This window comes from Pteropus alecto, unplaced genomic scaffold (assembly GCF_000325575.1).
Source record: "Pteropus alecto unplaced genomic scaffold, ASM32557v1 scaffold23, whole genome shotgun sequence".
NCBI classification, from domain to species: domain Eukaryota; kingdom Metazoa; phylum Chordata; class Mammalia; order Chiroptera; family Pteropodidae; genus Pteropus; species Pteropus alecto.
Genome location: NW_006435837.1, coordinates 6,132,140 through 6,138,594, shown reverse-complemented (window position 1 = coordinate 6,138,594; position 6,455 = coordinate 6,132,140). Strand labels below are relative to the sequence as shown.

Sequence of the window (6,455 nt, the reverse complement as noted above, 5' to 3'; positions counted from 1 at the left end):
TAATACGAAGGGACAAGGGAGCCAAACCAGGGTCAAAATACCTGATCTCAATCCCCAACCCCGCCGGTCTCACGCCATCCCCTAACTCTGTACACTCGGATCATTTCCTAAACCACACTGAGTAAAGAACTGCTCACATCTTCATAAAGGTTCTGTGGATATTTAGCTTGGGAAAGACAGAAAGGGCAGGGCTCAGAATGGACAGATGCTGACCCCCCTCCATAGTCATCTGAGGGTCACTGGCCCACCATCATGGTGAGGAGTCTCAACCAGCCAACTTAAGACATAAGACTACCCTCCCCAACCTTTCCCTTCCCAAGAGGGTAGCTAGATACCCACCCTATGGAAGAGAAAGTAACAACAGAGCCAAAATCATGTCCAACCAAGCACCAGCCAAGTTAGAGTATATCCAGACCCACACAAGTCACACCTTCCTGACGGCAGGTAGCTCCGTGGTGGAGGAGTCTGCATCGGGCTTGCTCAGCCTGATCTCATTTGTGGTGAACGTCTGACTATACAGCGTCCAAATCCTTTTATGGGGAGCCCTCTGATGGCAGGTCCTAACCTCCCACCGCAAAGTCTAGGGAAGTGCTGTTAAGCAGTGAACTGTTTAATTAAGCTGACACTTTTCCATAACAATAGAGAAAGCACTAAATTCATATCAGTCATCACAAAATAAAAACAATTCGTCTATAACCTGGCACCAGTCTGCAGACTGCACTTTGAGAAGCATTTCCTCTCCCAGCATTCTGCTAGCTGTGTATGTGCACATGACCTAAATTCAGCAACCAGATACTCCGACCTGGTCTTTGGATTTTGAAAGAGAGAAACAAAGATGCAGAGATGATTTAGAAGCTATACATGGTGGTGTGAACACTTTCAAAAGACCAGCAGTAGTATTAGCATTGAGAGTCCATGCGTAGCAGCAGCATCAACAGCTCAGAGCTGAGGCAGCAGTGGTACACTAAACAGTCCTGACACCTGGGATTCAGTTAGCCCTGTGGCTTTCTTCTGGGGTTACTGGAGACTGAATCAGACTTATTTACAGTCTTCTAAGTCTGAAACAGGCATTGACTGAACAGGTTCAAATGAACCTTCGACGAGTTCGTAGCTTGCCAGCAAGGCAAGATATACATCCTGAAATAAACTTACACACATCTATTACATTTGCATAGCTCCCCATTCATCACCCGTAAACATCCCATACCAAATCCATATGGAAAGAAATCATTATCAAAAAGCAAACTGTCTCCATATCGACAACACCTCATTAATTTCTGGCTGGATTCTCTCTAACTTGTATGACTAACTGTGATTTCTTTTGTCCTTTTTCTCCTTATAATCATGCCATCGTATTTTACGTACATAAAAATGCCTTGTTTACTAACGTCTAACTTGTAGATAAACAGTTGGCTTGACTGAGAACTCTAGAAATCGACTTCGAAGGGGGCTAACAGGTCCCCAACCATTTGGTGCCAGAAGATCGACTGCGAAACCCTCCCCAGAAACCTTCCCCAGAAACCCTCCCCAGACCTCCGCTTGAGCAGCTCCAGGTTGCTTATCGGAGCAGGCTCTGAAGGACAACGTGCTGACTGTACCCGAAAAGAAGAGCCCCCACCCCCCCTTGTTAATTCCTTTGTTTTACTCGCCTCCCAGCCAGGTGGCTTGAGAAACAAGCCAAGGCCGAAAAGACAAAACAGACAACCTTGGGCACCCCTCGGCCTCCAGGATGCAGCCTTCCTCCCCCTGGGGCTTTGGAATTTCTCCCCCATCCTTTGCTCAGCCCTGTTCCTATGCCCCCTGCCGGCACTGGGGCAGCTAGACGGCCTTTGTGACAGCAGTCGGCCATCTTCTCAGGATGCCGGCTCTCAGAACTGCCAGGGCCAAGACTGGCTCTAATCTCAGCACTACACCCGCCACCACGCTTAAAGCAATGAAGACTTTTACGTAAACCCCACCGGACGCATTCTTTCCTCTGAACAAACAAAAGGCGTGACTTTATTGCCTGGATACATGCATCTTAGTTTTCGAGTCTCTTTCTTCACAGTTGCCTCCTCCAAAGGATGAGTAAAACCTCTTCTAGATAAATCCTTTTCTTCCTGCTCGTTTCATGGGGTAGTTATATGAATTAAAATTTTAAATGTATGTAAAAAGACTTTGTAATCGTGTACAGCACAAGCATGGGACAGGAAATAATAGTAATTACCAGTTACTCAGAAGCCAACAATAGCAGCATCCCTTCTTCCTCCCTCTCCCTTTCCCTCCCTCCACCCTAAATAATTCAAAGCAAAAAGCAGTAATCCATCAAATCAACGGCCAACATAGACACCACAAGACACAAAATACCAGGAATACAAAAGACCACCGTCTCCTGAGGCAGTACATAGGTCTGAGATCAGCCTAAATTCAGGGCAGAGCCATGGCCGTGGCTTTGTAAAGCTGAGTTCCCGTTTCTTGCCCCATTTCTACATATGAGATAAGCTAAGTGGTGAAAAACAGCGAAGTAAATACAATATGCGGAGCTATCAATGAAGTATGTTTTGCATTGTTTCACAGAATATCAAAATTTTAAATGTCATCAAATTCACTCAGATAAAATATTTTAAAATAATAAAAGGCATAGTTTTCTTTTAGAGAACAAACCCGGCTTTTATCTACACATCTCAGCTTTCGAGGGTTGCAGAAAGATATGTCCTCAAGTTTTGGCTTTGCCAGGGAGAAAACAAGTATGGCCATAGAAAGGACTATCCTTTTTCGAGCACAAATTATGACGTGTGCTTTTTCTTTTTTTATTTTTTATTTTTCATGCCTACGGCACCTGGTCTTCCTAGTTGGTCTCCCATCCAAGTACTAACCAGGCCCGACCATGCTTAGCTTCTAAGATCAGACGGGATCGGGCGCATTCAGGGTGGCACGGCCAGAGACTGACATGTGCTTTTTCATCCGTTGACTCATTCCTCAATACACACAACGGTCCTAAAACGATATTATTATTCTCAACTTAAACATTAGCAAAAGTGAGGCTCAGAAAAAGAAGTAACTTTCTACAGGTCTCTGATGCCAAAGCCAAGACCAGATAAATGGTGACGAACACAGTGAGATGGAGGGACAAACAGGAGGGGGATCACATAGAACGGAAGTGGGAGCAGAGGAGGTAGTGAAGTTTTGGGGTGTGGGTAGGCGGAGGAATTTCTTACATGACTGAAACAACATCAAACAGTAGAAATAACAATCTAGAAGACCTCCCATGCCATACTAGTAGCAGATGCTGCCTGCACCCCACCGCATATCCCCCACACTCACCAACTTCCCTGTGCACCAATCTGGCTTCCAGCTGCCAGCACCTGCCATCCTCTGGGTGCCAGAGCAGCTCACTCTGCTGCAAATGTTGGGGGATTAGCATAATCCACCCCCCACTCCACCCCCTCCCCCTACGTCCTCCACCAATGACTGACAGGGTGGGTGAATGAACACCCAGCGACCTGGCCTCTCAGGAGAGCTAACTCAGAGGTATGTGTTCTCTGGTGTCTCCCCCAGTGACACTGTGCCCAGATCGCCCACAGTAGTCACTGGCTTAATGACAAACACTTTACTGGCTGCCTCCTTTTCCGTCTCACTTCTCCAATTTCCAGTGGTGAGTTGGGACTAACTCATCAGTGAACTATTCGCATAGAATCTTTGTCTCACGATCTTCTTAAGGGGACCCACATAAGGAAAACAACCTGTCCTATGAATTTAGAACAATGGCAAACCTATGTGAGAATCATCTAACTCCAATAAATTCATTTAAGAAATTGTCTAGAAAAGAGAAGTTACTAATCACCCAGTTTCTGGGCTGCACTAGCTAGTGGGTACTCTGCAGAAAGCAGGCCGCACCTCACCCTGTCCTATCTCTACATTCTGGTCCTTCTAAGTTATTTTCAGGAATCCCCAAACGTGGCTCGCGCACGCTGCAAACAATCAGTCGAGTCCCTGCCACTTCAGCTGACTCTGCCCCCTGCCCACTGTGAAGGTCACCATCCCTTCTTTGGGGAATCTCACCATGCTAAGGTCACGCTAAGCTCCATGCGAAGGGGAAAAAATGTCCTCCTCCCCACCTTAGTCACACTTTGCCACATGGGCATCCAAATGGTACGATTTGTGCTGCAGAGTCACATCAACCCTCTGGGGAAAAGCCCCTCTGGGATCTGCTCTCTAACCACAGGCGGCAGCCGTGAACCCATGATGTCATTGTAGAGAGCATCTCCAAGACACCACCATGCTGCCCTCCCCCAAAGGCTCTTCCCATTATCGTCCCTGAGCCCCCTTGTTCTTATTCCTCCCCAAACCCTCTGACAACAGACCGGTTACTGTAGGAAGGAGACAATAGAATTAAAATGTTAATTAAGCCACATTGAGAGACTGCAATATGCTAATGAGCCCTGCAGCCAGGCCAGGACACCTGCAGAACAAAGGAAGATTTCTGCTGGGATTGCTAACGACCCATTTCCCCACACCTGTGAAGGAAAACGAGGAACCAAGAGTCATTCCCTAGGGCTAAAACCTTGGGGAACCTATGCATTAAAGGCTGGGAAGTGGCAGCAGGCCTTTCACTCTACGTATTCTGACCTTTTCATGCTTCATACTCTTCCCCTTCCTCACTGTATGTCCTATCAAAGGAAATGGGTAACAAAGTCTTTTAAACTATAACTCACAGGAACTAAAGAATGATACATAAACTGAATTCCTCCAACACTCAGGGTCTCTCTCAGTGCCTTTACTCTGTCCCTCTCACTGTCGGTCTCTCTGTCTCTGAGAGGAGACCACACTCTGTCTGTGGAGTGTCACCCCTTCTTTAATAAACTTTCCTTTTGACTCGAACTTTGTCATGTGTGTTGAATTCTTTCCACATTCTCCACCAAAGGAACCTTTTCTCTCAGTGCAGGGCTTGGTCTCCCCGTCACTTGGGGAAATTCGCCCTGTCCTGCGTCACCTTGCTGCCTCTTCCCAGGTAGATACATACACATCATCCACATTCTCTGTCTTTACTCAGTCGACCTCAAAAATCAGAGCTGAAGTGATTTTGGACACTGAAATCAGTTGGATGCACTGATGAATTGGTCTGATAATTCCCATCATAAAACCAACACAATGACTTTCATTCTGTTCTGTCTGAAATCTTATAACCTTTCCTAAAGAACACCGGGTACCTTTATTTGCCCTGGAAATTTTGTAAAGAGCTTTGGTCCAAACTCATAAACTGACCTGATTAGACTTGGATAGCTAATGGGAGAAGTCAGAGGTCCAGAAGTTTTGAAGTATCTCAAGCAGAGTACAATTGGACTGTTAAGAAAAGATCAAGATGTAACGAATCGAACGTAGGAGAACATAAAACCAGAAAGATGTAGCTCAAATGCCACATCCTCTTTAAATCCCACTCTGTTCCTTGCACACATATACGTATGCACACACATACACACTCATGCACACTGGGATCACGCATTTATTTGGATAGGCACATAGCACTTGGCTTAACGCAGGCAGGGTAGCATGCTGGTTCTAGTACTAGACTCTGGGATCAAATTCCACATCTGCCACTTACTATTTTTATAACTTGGACAAATTACTTATCCTCTATGTGCCTCAGTTTCCACATGTGAAAATGAAGATAATAATAATTGTTTAAAGTTCTAATGAATTACCTGTTTTTAAAATGCTTAAAAGAGTGACTCACAGAATAAGCACTTTATATAATGGTATGTATTTTGCTATCTTCTGCCTTATTTTAGTCACCTGTGCTTTTTGTCATTTCTTTTCTATGACATTTTGACACCAGAGGACAGGGATCACATCCTCATACTGATATTTCTCCTGTGAGGCCTTGCATTTGCAAGCTGCTTAACAATAAATGCCCACACAATTTGATATGATTTAGGGTCCACCCAAACTGAGGCCTTCTTCAGCCCTACAAGGACTACTTTTATCATGGCATGAAGCCACAATGATGAAATTAATTCAATAAAACAAAAGTAGATAGGAAAGGAATTTGAAATAATATGCAAATGGACAAGAAAGATGAGTGGTCTACTGAGTCTAATGGCAGGAACAAAGACTGCCCCTAATAATCTCAACGGTGCTTGAGGAGATCCTTGTATTTCTCACAAGATCAATTCAAACTGAATGCTCATTACAAAACGAAGAGGAAATGAAAAATTCAAAAATCCATTAAAGCATAAGAAACATGTACATTTTACATGTACCAGGTAGAATAAGCTCACCTAAACTGATCAAAACTGCAATCTCATACACAAGAATGAATGAAATACATTTGTTGATTCCTAGCGGACCACCGCTACCACCCACAATGATAATAGCTATCAGTTAAGAGAAAATAACATAAGAATTTTAGAAGTTGGGAGAAATACCAGGCTAGGTACTGGAGGAGCTCTTTGAATATGATATTATTAATAGTGAAT

The 6,455-nt window shown here is 44.5% G+C and overlaps 1 pseudogene; it reads right to left on the bottom strand.

Annotated features, from left to right (window-relative positions):
• Positions 1–2,806: 2,806 nt before the first annotated feature.
• On the bottom strand, positions 2,807–2,925 carry LOC112479594 (annotated as a pseudogene).
• Positions 2,926–6,455: the final 3,530 nt, after the last annotated feature.